Below are 21241 nucleotides of genomic sequence, written 5' to 3'. Positions count from 1 at the left end.
CTATGTTAGGCCTAAAAAGGATGTAACAAGCCTGTGGGAATGTTGGATAGGGCAATGTTTCAGGTCAGTGTACTCACATTTTGTTGATATTTGCTGGGTTTGAACAACTGCTAATGTAAGTCCACAATATGGAAAACTGTGTATTAACTGCATGTGCCACAAGCACAGTCTTACTAAAATTGTGAGACAGACTATATTTGCTTTTCATGAAATCATCATTATATTGCAATGCATATATGTGGCTTACAACTGAATGAAAAGTAGTGTGAGTTTTTTTCCTTATGTCAATATCTTTCATGAATGGAAGTGTACACACCACATGGATTGACTTATTCAATAATCTCTACGACTATAGTCTTACACTCAAAATATTAGAGAATGCTAGATTCAAACACTGGCCTACCTAATTCCACAAGCTAGGGAACATTGTGTCAATCACTGTTATCACAGGAGAATTCTTACTACAAGGGTAAGATAAAGCACATCTCAATGGATGTTCTCATCAGTGTTTAGCAAAGCAGATATCTGCACTAAAAGGGATAGAAGGTGGCGAGAAAACCCACTACCACTGTAACTGTTTCTCCTGAGTGGAGGTGTACACATCAGGTCTGTGGGTTCAACCATTTTAACCTAGCACTGGAGACAAACATACACTCATTCTAGTCAGTCACTGCTGGATTTGAATGCCACACTGTCTAAGTATACAAGCTAGAGTACATGGTATCAAATGTCAGCATCACAGGAGATACTGCAGATTTAAAGGGATGACATCATTAGGGTGTTGCAGAACACAAAGTCATCTTTGGGTGAAAAGGAATGTGTCTTGACAAGCAGACAAAACAGCAGTGTATTGATCACAATTATGTACTGCTCAGATAACTTGTATACCCTTCCATTTATGGATATTGTGATAGTGTGAGTGATATCTATCTGTTTCACATTATGGTGTATTGACCATGTATGTGGCAGATGATAATTACAGTTGTCAAACAGTGAAGTAACAATCAGACATTCTTGACTGATCAGCTTAGCCTCTTTGTATGCAAATCTTCATAAGCTGGTGTGTTATTGTCAATATTTCCTAATGTTTATACAATGTGTAATGTGCAAAAATATGAAAGTACACTACTTAATACCACTCAGCATGTATCTGTCTAAAGGTCCCACAACACTGTACATCATTTGCAAGTCTAATGTGTTGGAATGCAAACATAATAGTGTTTAACAGCATCAGAATGAAACCATCATATATTGAGTATAATAGGTCATTAAAATATACATAGCAATACAAGCCATTGACATTAGTTTCTTTGTGTCAAAACCCCCTAAAGCACACCATCAAAAGCTCATTTGTTGGAACAATGGCAAAGTATTAATGCATGCATGATTATTTTTTAAGATTTTGAACTTAGAATGTAAATCCACAGTGGTCTGTGATGCTCCATGCCAAGCATCATGCAAATAAGGAGTACAGCCATATGGACAGCTTTGATTCTGAGGTATTTAAAAACAAATACTTGTCATGTTAATATTTATTGTGTCATGATTTATGCTTCATGATCATTGCAATTATTTTACAGATGGCCATACTTACACTGCCCTCATAAATGCTGACTGTCTACATGTTTTAAGCATGTTGTAGTGCTCTTTATGCATCTGTATTTGTTTCTATATCATCATTGAGTAATAAAGCCACTACCTGATAACATACATTTGCATGTCAAACTTCCCATACTTCAGACAATGCATAAAAAATGCTAAAGATGTAATCCTACCACCTTTGTGTGTATGAGCAATTTTTTAAATTGTGTCTATTATTTATAATTGTCACCCCATACAAAATTGTTTTACCCAGATTTCTTACTGTCATTAGGTATGAACAGAGTTGGTTTGCTTGTGAACCACCGTAAAGGACCGTGCAAGGTACTGCTGGTGGAATAACATATGTATCCATAATTTAACAGGACAAATTTAATGAGAGTTGATAATGCACATAATTTTTCACCAGATGCTGGATTCAACCACCTGCCAATATGCATCAGCAGTTTATACCTTTGATCATTATTTGTTCACAACATAAAAGAAGGCAAATGGCATGTGCAAAAACACACACATTTGTTGGGACAATGAAAACAGCATGACACAAGGGAGAACATTTGCAGGTACTTCATAACAGTAGTAACAGCTGAAACATCTCATATCATACACTATCAATTTTACAGCCTGCTCAACATATGATAATAACTGTCTGGTTATAGTACTACAAGTCTATCTTTCCATAGCACAGTGAACTTAAGCACAGTAGCATGAGGGCAGCAAACTAAAGCAGACAAAGACAAAAATTCAACACTTTTTGCTATGTGGTATGAACTGTCATTAATTATATCTGACATCATAATGAGGGGAAAAGAATGCTGAGACAGAAAAGAGGAAGAGAGAGAGAGAGAGAGATAGAGAAGGGGACAGACATAAAAACATTTTAATTTATGTGCAATTTCTCACAATCTTTTGATGTGCTACTTTCAGGATTGTCATCATAATGATTCTGTCATTCTCTGTACAATAAGGGAGCAAGCAGGGCTAGGATGGTAGAACAATGATTAAGAAATAATCAGGATAATAGTGGGTTAATAACATATGTTGCCAACAGTGCCATACATAATATAAATGTGAACAAACATTAAATAATGATGGACATACTTCAGTATTTGAACCTTTGACACTATGCAAAATCAGGCTATTGACCTGTGCAGACTAGACAAGAATGTATACCTCACATAGTTAAAATCACACATTTTAAGGGACAGTGGCAAAATATTGAAGCAAGGGAAAATGTAGGCATCAGGCTTCATCAAAGTAGGGTCAATTGTAACATCCATTTTGCAGCCTAATAAACATGTAAGAGAAACTGCCTCCAGACTGTACTATCAGTCTGTATTTCTGCAGCACTGCAAGCCTAAGCACATTTGCACAATAATAACCACACTATTGAATTCAAAGGATAAATCTTCAGTTTTTGCAATAGAACATGAAATGTCATTTACTGTCATGGGCCACTGCTGAGAGATGCCAGGCATCACATAAATGCCGAGAACCAAAACTGAGGTTTGTTTTATAAGTCATCTCTGGCAATGTGTAATGTGTGTAATTCTATTTTTTGAAAAGGGGATGATAGGATGGTGGTGAAGAGGGAGTCAAGAAGAGGGTAGGACAAATGGAAAATAATAAAGGAATGTGCAGGATGGTGGTGAGATAGTACCATAGATTTCCACCTCTTTACAAAATAACAGTATACTTGTACAAATAATTTGATGAATTTGGATAGTTACCACATCAGAGATGGGTGATGTCAACTTAATAATGTTGTATAGCCAACTGGACCAAGAGCAATGCATCAGACATGCACATAGGCAAAGTGGAGAGCTATGTATAGGCCATACTTTTTGGGGGGTGGTGGAAGATGCTCATTTTTTTTAAAGAAGTAAAAAGGAATGTTGAGGACATTTGTAGGAATAAGAGGTTTAAGTAAGTATGGTAGGTTAGGTAGTAGGTACAGACAAACTGGGATGGTGATGGACACAAAAGGTTGGTGGACACTGTGACAGGCAAATATGTAGAGGATGCTGGATCTGCATACAGCATGACTGCAATGAAAATCCAGTCAACACTCTCATGATTGTCATCACTTTCTCTTGTCACAGACACCTGGGCCAGTGCTGAATGGTGCATTGACTTGGCTATTCAGTTCAAGATTTTCTCAATTCTGATGATTCGGGCACCAAGGCCCCTCTCCATATTATCCTTCATCAGCCTTGTTAGCTTCAAATGGGTGAAAGAATTATGACTTTCACTAGTACTACTCTCAGTGAGTACCACTGTACCAGCCCCTGGGGCAGAGCTACCTGATGCAGCTGCAGCAGGTAGTGTCAAACTTCTGGAGACAATTTTGACAGATCAGGGCCCAGATAGGCTGCAGTATAATTGCTGTCTCTGGTAGTGCCACCACAGTCAATGGTGGAAGTATGAAGGTCTAATCAACAGTGGTCAGGCAAGCTGCTTATACTGATGGTCATTTGTGTTGCAGCAGGAATTATCCTACCCCCAAAATAAAAGAGAGAGATAGAGTGGGGGAGTAAAACATTTAAATACCATCAATTCTATTTCTTTTTAATATTTTAAAATATAATCAAATTATTAAATATAGTGTAGCTTTTGGCACATCCGGATATGAATGTAAAGTCATAAATATGTTGCAAAACACATCAATCTCATTGTTATTACAGACATTAGGCAAACATTTAGGTGACTATAGCATGTATGAAATATGTAATCCAATTAAAGAAATCCATTTACATAGAAGGAAAGTGTATTGATACTTAATGATCACAGAAAATAAATCTTATGTTTTATTCTACAATAAAAGCTAATTGCTACTGCATGGAATTGAACCCACACTCGTACATTGATTTGCACATTGCCTAATGCAATGATCAATAGTTATTGGGATATGCATATATGTTTTATATATATAATGTAAGTATGCCTACTCAGTTGTGTATGTCTCAAGCTCATATGGACTGATGCTCTGAAATGTGGGAAAGTTAATTACTGCGTATTATGATTTTGCTAGGATTCATTCTTGAGCCATATTTATTTTATGCCTCTTTGAGACATACCAATCATTCCTGATGTGCCTCCCTGTTCTAGTCAATATCATCAAAAGCTGTACTGAACTATAAACAGAAAAAAAGAAACATAATGAAATACTGCATGTGCTGACAATCCATGGTATTATACTGACTAGTGATGGTTCACTATACTTATATAACTCAAGGGTATCAGCAGTTCTAAATTCTGCCTTCCATCAGCTCACAAGGCCCCGCTTTTGACTTTTAATGTCACTACACTGTAATGGTGATGACATTGTTCACCAGTGAAAGAATGCTAGTCGCACTGATGACAGGCTTGGCCAAGTTATTCCAAGCCTCAGCCTTGTATTTAGACCTTGTATACTCCTCCTGCAGAAGCCTACAGCTGCATATCTTTATAAGGAGTGCAAAGAAAGATCCTGGACTCCTTCTGACACCACCTTAGACTTTAGTTGGAGCATCACTCTCATTATTGCCTGGCATGTCTTCTCAAGGATATCTAGAAATATATCAGTGAAGGGATGCCCAATTAAGACCTTGGGTGTACCAGCTTATTCACAACTGAAAAATTATATGGTGCTGCTTACTGTGATGGATTTGAAGTCTTCTTAAGACACTCAGTCTTGCTGGCTGGATTCTGCTGAAATCAAAGTCTGGTTATATTTGCATTCACAGTCTGTTGCATACAGAAACTTGCAGAATATATACTGATGAGAGAATATACTTTGCAGCATAAGCTTAGAGCAGTAATAAATAACTTTTTATAATAAACCAGACGGATTAATGTTGCAGCTTAAAGTACTGTTCCACTTTACTTCTCATATAGTACAGATGATGTGAGAGATATAACATTTACCTCGGGACAAATGTGTCCCTACTAATACCCCTAACATAACTGGATTAATACAGATCTTTATATACAATTTTAGTCGTGCACATACATACACATTTCCTCTTGGTATTCTATTTTAGAGAATTGCTCATCCTGTAGAAACAATACTGATTGTTGCAGATGCTGACGCAAACTGCTGACTTAATTATATTATTTTTCAGCTTTTCTTACAGTGTGAACATCCTGTTTTTTGTCTTTAGTATTCTATTTGAATCATTGTATAAGAACATCTGTTCTTGTGTCAATGCTGATAAATGCAGAAAAAACATGTTTTTTTAAGGAAACACATTGTAACAGTCTCATAAACATGTCATGTTGTGCGTTCTTTGTATATGCAGAAAAACATGTTTTTTTTAAAGGAAACATAGAGCCCATTCTTTTTATATGCAGAAAAACATGTTTTTTAAGGAAACACATTGTCACAGTTGGTTCTTCAAAAGCAGATTTTGCATTTTTGCTCTTGCATACATCCTGTTTTTAAGTCTGTAAGGAAAAAATTTCCATTCAGCAGATTCCTTATTTTCCAAGCCACGGTCATTTAGTATGGATGCTAATCACATATTGCTAAACTCTATTTCTACATTTAAGCAAGCTTTATCTTATACCTCATTTATGTTGCAAATTTGTAGCAATGTTACTTTCAACCTCAGTATATTGTTGAGTACATTCTAACAACTCCCTCTTTTTTATTTTAAACCAGGGAAATAAATTCAGCATTATTTGATAATACTTTTTCATTATGACAATTAACAACAGTAACTTGACTAGATTTTGCTAAGCAGACTTTAATACATGTAAATAATATGCAACCGAGCATTACAATAACAATAAAAGAAATTAAAAATACAGTGATTTTTCCTGTCCATCCTGTAAATAGATTACTAAATCATTCACTCCAATCATCATTCCAGTTTTTTCTAGTATGTTGAGACACTTGCACAATTACTTCTAAATGCGCTTTTACAAATTCAGTTTTGTCTGGAATAAATGTAAAACATTGTTCTCCTATTAAAGCACATGTACCCCTTTGGGATGCTAATATGTAATCTAATGCCATTCGATTTTGCAAAACCATAGTTCGTATAGCTGTCATTTTGACAGTAATGTCAAGGACTGCATTGAAAGTGGCCTTTGCCAATACCTCAACTAGTTTAGATAGTTTTCTCAGCTCCCAGATGGCTTTTGCAGCCCTGTACCAAGGGAAAACACCTGCTCCAGAGATTACATCATCTCCTAAATCCATATCTTTTAATTTAATATAATCAAGATTTTGATGATATATATGTGATATATCTAAAGTGTCTACTGGATTTTCTGGACTTTTAATCACAGGTAATATATCCCTATTCTTATTTGTATTTCTAATGCTTCCTTTTGGTAACCCTTTTACATGATGCATTGCTGGTACCACTTATCCTGTATAACAGGTGCCATCCCATCCCTTTGGTAACCATTTATAAGCATATTTACCACAGATGTAATATAACCCATCTGATAAAGCAACACTGCTATTTACCAGACTGCCATTTACTTGCCCCATAGTAGGAATTTTATTATGTACAACTGTAACGTTTTTTATCTGTTTACTTCGCCAACATGTAATATTGGTTTTACACTCATTTTTTTCATTTTGTGAAAAATGAAATATTGCTGTGTCACTTAATATTAACTGACCCTTAATTGGTATTAAAATAGGAAAACCATGAGAAAATACTCCATGTACTGGTATGTGGTTGTGAAAATTTATCATTTCAATTGTCTGAATACAATTGCTATTACCCACTGGAACAGTTCCATTTTGTTGAAAACATGTGACCCCCTGCACTATTGCAGATAACTGTACTCTTGCTTTACGTAATTGTACATTTATGACTTGATCTCCTGTTTCATTTATTAATATCCTCCAACTACTAAGAGAATTTAGTGGAATAGGTATCAGAGGCATTACCCCTGTTATTGTTGGTATTAAACTACATACCCAACAATTAGAAACATTCATGCTTTTTGCATACCAACATTGTCTTGCCAAAAAAGTGTTAAAAGATGGTGACCAATCTTGTTCATTTTTCCACATTTCTTTACTTTCTTTCTTATGTAACTTTACAGTTTGATTAACAGGTTGTAAGTATAATTTAATACTAAGCAATACAATAATAGTATGATAGCTGTTATCAATTTTAAAAAACATCCATTAAATAGAAATTCCATTGTTGAATCGTTTTGCCTTTGGTCATCCGAAACTGGATTTCCAAAAGGATGCACTTTAAACCATGTCAATTTCATTATGGGTTTCTCTTTTAGAAACCTACAAGAGAATACATTTAATCAGATTTACATTGCTCACTATTTTTGATAATTCTTAGTTGATCTTTATGTACCATCATTGTTCTGTTTTTCTTTTTTCCTTTGATTTTGTACACTAATGGTCCAATTTGTTCCACTACTTCAAAAGGTCCTTGCCAATTGCTAGCCCATGTTCCTTCCATTTGGAATATTTTTACCAATACTTTGGTTCCACAGGGAAGGTTTTCTTCAGCTGGTAATAGTGACACCTTTTTCCATACATGGAACGCTTGCTCCCTTGCATTATAGTCACATATATTAGTAAGTTGTTTTAGCCATTCCTGATGATTGCTGATTTCTAGCATGGGCCTACCATTAGGTTAATCTGGGTCAAATGGTAATTGTATGGGCATTTTGCAGTCTGTCATTATTTAATATGGGGAAATACCTGTTTTGCTGTTTGGTGTTGCTCAAATACCCATTTAAATACCAGGCAGATGATGTACCCATGTATTGTCCTTTTCTAAGCATGCCTTTTTTAGACGTTCTTTTAACGTCCGATTCATACTTTCTATGATGCCATTAGATTGTGGATGGTATGGTACATGAAACCTTTGCTGTATTCCTAACAAATTACACATTTATTTAATGAGATCATTAATAAACTGTGGGCCATTGTCTGACTCTATGACCCGTGGCCATCCCCAATGACAGAAAATATTTTTCCATAAAGCTTATGTTGTTGCCTTTGCTGTCATGGTTTTGGTAGGAATTGCTTCTACCCATTTTGAAAAGACATCCACTACTACTAGTAGATACCTGTAACCTCCCTTTTTTGTTGGTAATGGACCTGCATTATCTATTTGAACTGCATACCATGGCCTATCCGCTGGCTGTACTTGATGTAACTGAGGCCTTTTGCTTTTAGCATTCACCTGCAGACAGATTAAACATTCTTCTACAATCAGCTTGCAGACCTTTTTTAAATTTGGGTTCCAATACTTTTTTTTTACAACTTCCCATAACTTATCAGTTCCTATATGGCCCAGTATTTGGTGATTTAGCTTGACCAACTGGTGTGCCAACTGAAATGGTACATATGGCATCTGTAACCCTTTGGAGGTAGTGTATGCATAGTAGTCCTTTGGTGGTATACCTGCTAATCTGCATTGATCGGTTTCTTCTTTTAAGCCCTGTTGTTTTTGTATATTTACAAGGTCTTTTTCTGTTGACTCTTTATATAACTCTTTTAAGACACTAACTTCTACACTGGCATACTCATATTCTGGAAGTTCTTTTCCATTTTGTGCTGCTTGTTTTGCCAAAGTATCAGCTAACACATTTAACCTGTAAGTTTTACTGGTTGGCTTTTAATGTGCTTTTACTTTTAAGATGCTATACTGTCCTTGTTGTTTTGACATTGTTATAACTTTATATATGTCTTTTAATACTTCAGCATGCCGTAATGGTTTAATTACACTATCCACAAATCCTCGCCTTACCCAGGTTTTCATATGCAGTCTTAAAGAATTTACTATGTAAGCACTATCTGAAAAAATGTTAACAGGACTGAAATACTTTACCACATACAGTACTGCCTCCAGTTCAGCTCTTTGAGCTGACATATGCCCTGATAATTTGATTAGTTCAGGAGAACCCAGCTGTGGAATCTCTGCAACTATGACAAATCCTGTCCAGTATCTGCCTTGGTCCCAATATCGGGCTCCATCCACAAAGACGGATGGCTTAAAGTGATCAAAATCAGATGCTAAAAATTGCACATCAGGTGACATTATCTTTTCTAAACAGTTATGTTGTTTTCCTTCATATCCCATGTGGTTTGACAAATAGTATTTGTCCCCTGTCTGTATAGGTACAGTTTTCATTCCAAAAAGTGCCATCCATTTTGCAAAGACTGCCTGACTAATACCATCTGTAATTTTATTCATTTCAAAACTGTCTATCAGAGCTTTTAGTGCTTGATGTGGTGTGTGTACTATAATGCTGGAAAATACGGTCAAATATTCAGTTTGTTTAATACTCCAGTAAATGGCTAATAATTGCTGTATACAAGGATGGTAGCCCAGTTCCACTGGAGTCATCTTCCTGCTAAAGAAAGTGACTGGGTGTAATGTTTTTTCCATTCTGTTGTCGCTACCATGTGGCCATTCCTGTAGTAGTACCACAGACAGTGTTTTTTTTTCCTGCTGCTGCTTGTAGCACAAACGGTAACCTTGGTGTGGGTGCTATTAATTCTGTAGCTATTGCTAGTTTTACTTTTATTTGTGAAAATGCCTCCTCTTCATGAGATCCCTACTCAAAAAAGGTGAACTTCTTTTGTTCCTATAACATTTTGTATAGGGGAGCAGCCACGGCTGCATAATCCTCTATAAATTCCCTATTGTAATTCATGATTCCCATGAATTTATGTAAGTCTGCTATAGGCAGTGGCTTTTCCATTTATAAAATGCCTTGTACACGTATAGGGCAAGGAGACCTTTCTGTTGGTTTTATAATAGTACCTAGAAACTTAACTTCTTGTGACATAAACTGAATTTTTTCACTTTTAACCTTAAACCCGGCTTGCTGTAGAGTATGAAAAACTCTCTTAAGAAGCTGTACATGCTCCTCTACTGTTTCTGACTGAATTAAAATATCATCGATGTAATGTATTACTGAATCATAATTTTCCAAATGCTGTAGAATGGATCCTACTGTTTGATGAAAAATAACTGGACTATTTTGAAACTCTTGTGGTAACCTTGTCATGATATATTGCTGGTTTTGAAATGTAAAAGCAAATCTTGGCCAATCTTTTTTCCTGATTGGTACTGCAAAAAAGCCATTTGCTAAATCTGTTATGGTAAACCACTTACTTTGTGGCTTAATGTGTGCAGCCAACTCTAGGACTCCTGGAATCAAATTTGCTCTAGGAGTAGTATATTGATTAACTTTCCGTAAATCAATAACAAGACGATAACTACCATCTTTTTCTTAACTGGCCAGATTGATGAATTTGTAGAACTGTTGCCCTTTTGTATAATCCCTTCTTTTTCCCATTCTGCAATACATTTTTCCATATGTTCTTCGGCTTCCCTAGGAATAGGATATTGTTTTTGAAAAGGTGGTATATAGTCCTGATCACTTCCTACCCCTACTGGACTTTCTAGTTTCCCACAACCACTGGGACCCTTGGACCACAGATTAGGGAATTGCTGTTGTAAATGCTTCCATACATCCTCACTGTCTGTGTTTACATAGCCTGTAGGTTTTTCAGGTTTGTCAGATAGAGAGATTGCATAGCAACCTGTACTTTGCTCTTCCTCTCTTTGTTGTCTGTCTCCCATCCACAGAATTTCATTAGGTAAATCAATTACTATGCCCAAAGGCCCTCGAATGTCCATACCAATAATGGTATTTGAGCAAGATGGATGCATTAAAAATGCACCCTTCCGTGTCTGCCCTCTTGACTAAACTTTATGTCCACATTTTGGCTACTCACTGCATAGCATCCTGTGCCACTAAATGCTGAAATGCAAACCTTTTTTATAGGATTTGCTGGTAACTGTCTGTTTGAGACAGATACTGCTGCACCTGTGACTATTAAGACATTTTTCCACATTGACCCCTCTACCCAAATATCAATCAGTGGTCGTCCATATCAACCCTTTTTAAAGGTAGTCAGGAAAGATACCAGAGTAGGGGGGACACATCCATATTGTAAGGAAATCTACTCATCCTCTCCTTTATTATTAAATTCAATATGACACACCTCCTGTTTTTGCTTGTCATCTTCTTCTGTGTCTGAATGATCTACATATTTAGGTTTTTCAATCTCTTTTTTTAACTGTTGCCTAGCTATTCCTTCTGCCTGTTCTATCAAATGTTTCAAATTTACAGGCAAAACTGTTTGAAAATCTACAGGGCATACTTCCCCTTTTCCTGTATATTGATGGCTCTTATAACTGTCTTTACCAATATTGTAAGGTTTTTGTACATCATCCTGCTTTTTTTACTTTTCTTGTAAATGTTTTTACTCTCTTTTTGGAACCCCCCCCCCATTCTTCCTTCTTTTTGCACCAGGCTTTGTAATGATCACAATTTTGCTTAACATGTCCTATTTACAAAAGAAGCATGTTGGTCCCTTTTGCTCATTACATGTGCTTGATCCTGGTACTACAGTCATAGAGGCAGGACCTGGTGGTGCTGATGCAGCTTTTTATGACTGTGGTTGGTCACACCACCTTTGCTATCCCCTGTTTTTTACCTAACCAATTACTTCAAATGTCTCACTATTATCTTCAAATGCAAATATATGGTGTGAGTATAATGTCCCATCATCAGCCATAGTCCATCTCCTCATTAGTTTTTGTATCAAATCAGTGAGGGTATCAGAATTTCCTTCATAAATACATTTAATATCCCCTGGAACCCCTTTGACTTGTTCTAATAAGCAATGTATTAACTGTTTTTGTATGTCTCTTTTTTTCCATGTCTCTGTCTGTTTTTTTGATATATGATTTGAAATGCAAGTCTAAAATGTTCACTTTGTTCCATAAATTTATCTGTGATAGTAATTTTAAAATTATCTAATAATTTGGCTGTGAGAGGCTGCCCTTGTGTAAATGCCATTAAAATGGCTGTCATACATCCTACTTTAGTGTTTAACTGATAATCATCTTGTTTTAATTGAATGAAAGTTTTAAAACATTTGAGAATGAAAATCCAGAAACATCTAAGTAATGCATCTGTCCATATATCAGATCCTGCTGTATATGCCACCCATTCTTCAAATGTAAGCATGTTATAAAATTTCAAAACGAAAATAGCTGCTGTGTATGGTGCCTCCGGTAATCAATAAAAATGAATAACAAAAATATATCAGAGAATGCCCTGGCAGTGCAACAAACTTTGAAGCAAATTCACTTCTTCACTGTAAGTTAGCCAAATGCAGGTTTGCAAAACCACACCTCGTTAAACATTCGGCAGAAAGTCTCCAATTAACAATAAAAGCAATTGGCTAGGCTGGTCGAAGGCTGCCTGAACAGTACAACAGATTTTAAAACAAGTTCACATCTTCGAAATTAGTAAACCAAATGCTGGGTTGTAAAATCACTGTCCGTTGAATATACAATAAAACGTTCAGTTTTCTGGGTCGGTATTCACCTCACCATAAATAATCCATAAGAAAGAAGTCCATTGCAAGGTAATCCAAGTAAATTGAAATACTTTAATAGCATAAAACTGGCTAGAGCTTTCACCTTATAGGCTTCTTCAGGCCAAACACAATAAAACGCTTTTAACATGTATATATAGTTTCTGTCTTAATGACATCACTTCCTTCTATATCAATTAGGGAACAACCCTTAAAAAATTAGACAGTACTAAGATACTAAATGACTTGTATAGTATGATGATAAAAAATCATTTATCAAAGATAATCTATTCGACATAGACTGTGTAACATCTCGTACATTAAAATAATACCACTATTACAAAATCAGAGGAAATAAATTAAACTCCGTAACTGTGCATGCTACTAGATGAAGTAGCTCACTTATAATACATAACTATATCCAATTAAATTAAATTAATACCAACAAAATTAGTAAAACTGTTCAGCTAAAATACGGATTCAGTTAAAACTAATAGTTATTCTTCGAAAGTTATTGGTGCATACTATGTTACCCACGGGAACAAAGTTCCAACGTTTGTTGTTACACAAGATTTATTTAGCTCAACTCAGCTTTAAATATATAAACATACAAAGACATTCGCCCATATTATGCCGTGCTTTATGCATGATACAGCAATGAAGGCGCCTATCATCAGAGACCATCCATCTAACACAGAAACTGCATGACACGTCATGCATCAAATCAAGCCACATCAATAACAGAAACCACTTTTTGACTCCATAATTATGCATACCAGTCTAAATAAAACTCACTTATGGAACATTCAATAATATTCAATAAATTTTACTATATTAATAAAAAATATAAATACAAATTTAATAAAAACATGTAACTATACATCAAAAATTATTAATAAATAATATATGAAAACAAAATATATATAAAAATTATGTAAAAAAATATATCCCTTTTACCATTTTCTATTTTCTAAGCTCTTTTCCTTTCAAAATAGGTCTGATTGGGATCCTGTCATTTAAGCCAGGTTCTCGGTCAGCTCTCAGTCTAATGATCCATTTTGTCTCATTTTGTTCTGTTTTATTTCTGATATCATCCCTCCTAATAGTTGGTTGATTAATTTGAACAACTAAAAATTTTAATTAATGATCTGATGAAGTATCAAGGACATGTCTAGAGAGTGCATTTTTATCAGATTTAATCCTTATATTATATAGATGTTCTCTGATTCTGTCCCTTAGCCGCCTGTCGGTCTTGCCCACATAAAAAGCTGGGCAAGATCCACATGTGGCCATATAGACTACATGCTGGGTGTTACAATTAGCTGAAGGATAAAATCTAAAGCACTGTGATGTAATGGGATGTACGAACATAGCCGTACTATCTATGAATTCACAGTAACTACATTTCTGGCATGTTCTGGCACTGTCTCCCAAAGCATTTGGTTTTATATTGGGTCCCGCTCTATTTCAATTACATAACATCCTACGCAGATTGAGTTTATTCTTGTATATAAAACTCGGAAACTCACTTACAATTTCAATAATGTTGGGGTCTACCTTCAATATTTCCCAATATTTTAAATAGGCTTTGCTTATTTCATTAACGTCTTGTGTGTAGTAAATGCAAATTTTCATCCTTTCATCATTGGGCATTTTCCTATTATATAGTTCCTGGCTTTTATGGTGACTCCCAGCAAAATAAGGGGAAGCCCTCCCTTTTCTTAATAAATCAACGTCTGTAAAATTCTCGTCAATTTCTTGAAGCCCATAAGACCTTTCAATTAATTGTTGTTTGAGGTTATGTAATCCAGCACTATATCCTATTTCAGAAGAATTTAGATGGGACACCCTCATTGCTTGTCCTTTGATAATATTCTTAAAAACAAAATTAGGGTGCATACTTGACCTATGCAACAATGAGTTTCTATGACAAGCTTTCGTAAACACTCCAGCATTTAAAAGACCATTAGACATTCTCTCTATGTACACATCTAGTTAGGAGGCAAGTTGTTCAGAAGCTGTCATGATAAATTTAAGATAACTAGTCAATGAATTCACTTGTTCTAGAAATTCAATTAATTCACTTTCCCCAGACTTCCAAATTAGGAAAAGATCATCTACAAAATGTACATAAAATCTGACATTTTGTTTATAATTGTCCAGTTTAAACAGGTGCATACTTTCCCAATCAGCCATAACAAGGATGGCATAGCTATTGGCACATGAAGTGCCCATAGCTACGCCATCCTTTTGAATGTAAACTTGGTTATTAAATGTAATACATATTAAAGGACACCAGGCAATTTCTAATAATGTTGTATGATGAAATGAAAGATGTAACAGCAGAAGACAGATTTTGGTTGGTCAACTTAGATGTCCAATCACTTTTTACAACTAGCCCTAATCAAGAGGGTATAGATAGTATCCATAGACGTTTGATAGCTCACCAGACTACAACTGAATATCACATTGATACCCTATGTGTTCTAATGAGGGTAGTATTGACCAACAATATTTTTACCTTTAATAACCAGGTTTACATTCAAAAGGATGGCGTAGCTATGGGAACTTCATGTGCCAATAGCTATGCCAACCTTGTTATGGCTGATTGGGAAAGTAGGTACCTGCTTAAACTGGACGATTATAAACAAAATGTCAGATTTTATGTACATTTTGTAGACGATCTTTTCCTAATTTGGAAGTCTGGGGAAAGTGAATTAATTGAATTTCTAGAACAAGTGAATTCATTGACTAGTTATCTTAAATTTACCATGACAGCTTCTGAAAAACGTGTCTCCTACCTAGATGTGTACGTAGAGAGAATGTCTAATGGTCTTTTAAATACTGGAGTGTTTACGAAAGCTTGTCATAGAAACTCATTGTTGCATAGGTCAAGTATACACCCAAATTCTGTTTTTAAGAATATTATCAAAGGACAAGCAATGAGGGTGTCCCATCTAAATACTTCTGAAATAGGATATAGTGCCAAATTACATAACCTCAAACAACAATTAATTGAAAGGTCTTATGGACTTCAAGAAATTGACGAGAATTTTACAGACGTTGATTTATTAAGAAAAGGGCGGGCTTCCCCTTATTTTGCTGGGAGTCACCATAAAAGCCAGGAACTATATAATAGGAAAATGCCCAGTGATGAAAGGATGAGAATTTGCATTCACTACATGCAAGACATTAATGAAATAAGGAAAGCCTATTTAAAATATAGGGAAATATTGAAGGTAGACCCCAACATTAGTGAAATTGTAGGTGAGTTTCCGAGTTTAACTTATAGTGAAGAAGTGAATTTGCTTCAAAGTCTGTTGCACTGCCAGGGCATTCTCCAATATATTTTTGTTATTCACATTATAAAATATGCCTTTTTTATCATTCCACTGTGGTAAACTCTGTAATAATCTAGACTGTGTAAATAAATCTGTACTGGTTCCCTGTCCCTGTTCTATAATTTGCACTGGTTTTGTGTTTTTTAACTCTTCCTTAAGCTGGGATATCAAAATAGCATTTTGGAGGTTAGTCTCTGTTAATTCATCTAATTCTTCTTCCTTTTCCTTCAGACGCTGTTTAAGGTATGTCATTTCTACCTGTAAGTGTTTAAGGGATGTATGATACCTGTTATTGGATTCCTCTGTCGACTGCAGGGCTCCTATGCACTTTTGACAGAGATCTTGGATGTCATTTCTGAACATTTTAAACTCACTTTGTTTTTCTTTTAAAAATTTATTAAATTCTTCGGTCAATGTATCATAAGCTTTGTTTCTGTCCTCATCTGTATGTGTAGCCAAGGCATCATTCCATGCATGTACATAATTTTTAAAGGGAGTTACAAGATCTACAGGGGACTCTGTCAATAAAAGGTTTGATTGCTGGTGTAATTCAGAGATTAATGTACTGACAGGAAATAACTGCTTTACATCTGGATATAATGAAAACTCTTTACCCTTAGTTAATTCTGTATCATGAACAGATCTGTCTTCACAGACTATTTTTTTTTAGCAATATCATGCAATACTTTTTTATGGCATAATACACAAAATGCAGTTTTTCTTGAATTACACAATAAACATTTTCTATGATATACTTCATTTTTTGTTGCAAATACCAATCAAATGTTACAATCCACTTACATAATGCCTTTATATCTACTTGCCCTAATAAGGTTTTACACTTACTAATGTGTTGTGTATACCAACATTGCAATTTACTTCATATTTTATCTGGTTGTTCTGCTACATTAAGAGTAAAACTTGACTTACATTTGCTAGAATTCTGTCGGATAGCATCCATACTAAAAATGTGACACAGAAAAAAGTCTTACCAGTGAGCAAGAAAACAGGTGATCAGGCTGTTGTTGCAGATGGCTGGAAATTTTTCAAAGTCACTCGAGAATCTGGTGAAGCACAACAGGCAGCAGACTGCTGTACAAAGTAGATATCCACCTTTTCTTGGAGAATTTATGGCACTGCGACTGTCCTGAACTAGTCTCACTGGATTCAGACATCTGAAAAAACTTTACTGCTGCAAGCTGCATAAACTGGAACACTTCTGCTTAGAAATTACACATACATACAAATGTTAGTTGCTGCAATTTGACTGAAGCGACCCTCAGTAGGGCTTACCACTCCTTCTGTGTTCAAATGCAGGCTAGCTTGCCATTGAAAATTATATGGTGCTGCTTACTGAGATGGATTTGAAGTCTTCTCAAGACACTCAGTCTTGCTGGCTGGATTCTGCTGAAATCAAAGTCTGGTTATATTTGCATTCACAGTCTGTTGCATACAGAAACTTGCAGAATATATACTGATGAGAGAATATACTTTGCAGCGTCAACTTAGAGCAGTAACAAATAACTTTTTATAATAAATCAGATGGACTAACATTGCAGCTTAAAGTACTGTTATACTTTACTTCTCATATAATACAGATGATGTGAGAGATATAACATTTACCTCTGTACAAATGTGTCCCTACCAATACCCCCTAACATAACTGGATTAATAGGGATCTTTATATACAATTTTAGTCATGCACACACATAAACATTTCCTCTTGGTATTATATTTTGGAGAATTGCTCATTCTGTAGAAACAATACTGATTGTTGCAGATGCTGACACAAACTGCTGACTTAATGATATTATTTTTCAGCTTTTCTGACAGTGTGAACATCCTGTTTTTTTGTCTTTAGTATTCTATTTGTATCTTTGTATAAAAACATCTGTTCTTGCGCCAATGCTGATAAATGCATTAAAACATGTTTTTTTAAGGAAACACATTGTAACAGAGTCATAAACATGTCCTGTTGTCCATTCTTTTTATATGCAGAAAAGCATGTTTTCAAGGAAATAAATTGTCATGGTGTTCTTTAAAAGCAGATTTTGCAGTTTTGCGCTTGCATGCATCGTGTTTTTAAGACTGTTAGAAAAAAATGTCCATTCAGCAGATTCCTTATTTTCCAAGCCACGGTCATTTAGTATAGATGCTAATCACATATTACTAAACTCTATTTCTACATTTAAGCAGGCTTTATCTTATACCTTATTTATGTTGCATATTTGTAGGAAAGTTACTTTCAACCTTAGTATATTGTTGAGCACACTCGAGCAGCAACAATGGATGATGTTGCCAAATACATTTGTGCAACAGAAAGTTGACAAATAGCTGGGCAGATGTTTGTGGTATGCTTGCTTCAAAGTACACTGCAGGTGTGAAAAGTGGTAGTGAGACTTGTCCAAGTGTAATTATCAATGTATTTATACATGTTCTCCTGTGAGTTTATCAAATATTTTTTTTTAGCTGGAAATATCTGATTTACATTTGAAATTAAAGACTGGCACCTTTGTCCATGCTCTCTTGTATAGTGGATCTTAATTATAAATATACTCTTATGACAGATAGCTAAGACATGACATTTTCGATCATGTTGGTAATAATCAGTGTTGTTGATTGATGCATTTATAAAAATTGGGACACAATAGGATGGTGGAACATGCATTTTACAAACTGTGCCTGGCAAACACCAAGGAATTGAACATATGACAAAAAAGAATGCTGAACTGCTATATTCTATTGATTAACTGTTAATGCCAGACCAGAGCTAACATGTTTTGGTTGTATGTTAAGTTGTGATAATTTGAACATGACTGGAGATAAATCTAATTCTTACAAGCCTTTATGTGCTGGACTTTAAGTTTGTTAATGTTATTGGATTTGTATTTTGCGGCAGTTATTTATTCTTGTTTTGCTTGTTTTATTGCAAGTTTCTGTTGGCAACTGCATAGCTGTATTTCACATTCAATTTTCAATAAAAAAGTCACTTACAGTACTTTATTCAGACCTCCTCATTCAAGCAATCTTTAATCTGGATTAAAATACTGCTTTATTTCTGCTGTTACTCAGACCTTACTGCATTAACATGTTGAGCCACAGAGAAAGCTGCATAATGGGTGTAATTTCTGCACTCAATATTGTCCAGAGTGCTGACTGAAGTGCACCATTGCTAGTCTTATTTGCACTGCTGATAACTAAGTCTTTGCACATGCCAAATAACATTTTGAACTTTTGTATTGAGAAGTTAACTGTCATTTACTGCTAGTGACAGCCAGCAGTCAATGTTGTGCATGCCAAGCTCCTTGCAAAGGCTGAAGCTAAAAAGAAAAAAATGAAGTACACTAATATCAAGCAGTCTGCTGATTTATGTAAGTTTTGACCTTCTAAAATATGTAAATTTCTAAGGCTGAAGCTAAAAAGAAAAAAATGAAGTACACTAATATCAAGCAGTCTGCTGATTTATGTAAGTTTTGACCTTCTAAAATATGTAAATTTCTACCCAACACCTATAACATTACCCCAAAACATTAATTATTTGCCCAGTGTTTGCACATGATAACATGAATTTCTCTTACACACCATCATCATGCCTTCATCTCATGATTCTTATGGAGGAAGGGGCCACACAGCAGCTTAGATAAGGTCAAGTTAGTCACAGCATTTGGACATAAAATGTACACCTGTATTAAGTAGGTTACTTACTTTAATGAATACTTTTTTCAGACACATTTACAATGGCTTTGATTTTGTATCCATATTTCACATTTCACAATGTTAGTAATTTTACTTCCTCAGACTTTAGTCCATGGGACATTTGTAACATCGTGCACAAAAAGTGTGCTATTGCTATCATCAAAGGTAAGAAAACTGCAGCAGACACATATCAAAATTATCTCATTTATCATCCATTATGCACATTTCTGTTGTTACAAACCAGGCATTAGAAATTGCAATTGTATTTCAGGTTGTAGTACACAAATAAAATCTTTAACTGTGACTACTGACTTCAAAATGAATCAAACCCTGCTAACTAAAGTACAATGTTGCCAGTCTCATTTGCACTACTGATGGCATGCCAAATTAATTTTTTGAGATTTTGACTGGGGAAGTAAACTAGCATTTACTGATAGTCATTGCTGGCAATTACCTTTGCTAAATGCAAAGGGACATGTAAGGGATGACACAATAAAAAATCTTGAGTTACTGTGATTATTTCTCAACTCTGTGGTCTAATACCACTACAATTTAGACATTAAGTATCCTTACTTCACATACACACTTCAGCCTCTCTAGATTTGATTTGTGGCATCACCATCAAATGTAAACAAGGTTAACAGTGATTGCCGCATCAACATACACATTATTATGTAGAGGTACAGCACATATACTCAGCTTTGTAATTCTAATATTTTGCTTTTAGAGCACAACATATTCATGTTCTCACACTTGTCATTTGTCCTTTCACAGTAGAATTTGGGCTGAATTGGATATTTGTACAAGTTATGCTACTGAAGCATGTCACAGTACAAATGAAAGTATGCAATACAAAAGTATGTTTTTCCCTTTATTTTCTAAGTATTGCTCACGTTTGATACATGTGTAACATGATTGCATTATAATTGGATTGCTTTTTGAACTTGTCTGTTTGTATGTTCTTCTTCTTTTGCCTTTTCTCAGTTATGGGCTGCCACAGCAGATCACCTTGTCCACTCATGACTGGCAGTGGAGTTTTACAGTGTTGAGTTGCCAGCCTGACACCCAACCTTCCACAGAAGGCACAGACACACACACTCACACCTAGGGCCAATTTAGAGTGTCCAATCCACCTACAGCATGTCTTTGGGATGTGGGAGGAAACCGCAGCACCTGGAGGAAACCCACCCAACCACTGGGAGGACATGCAGACTCCACACAGAAG

This window comes from Protopterus annectens, chromosome 5.part0 (genome assembly GCF_019279795.1).
Source record: "Protopterus annectens isolate FY-2018-M chromosome 5.part0, PAN1.0, whole genome shotgun sequence".
Lineage (NCBI taxonomy): Eukaryota > Metazoa > Chordata > Ceratodontiformes > Protopteridae > Protopterus > Protopterus annectens.
This window is presented reverse-complemented; position numbering follows the sequence as displayed.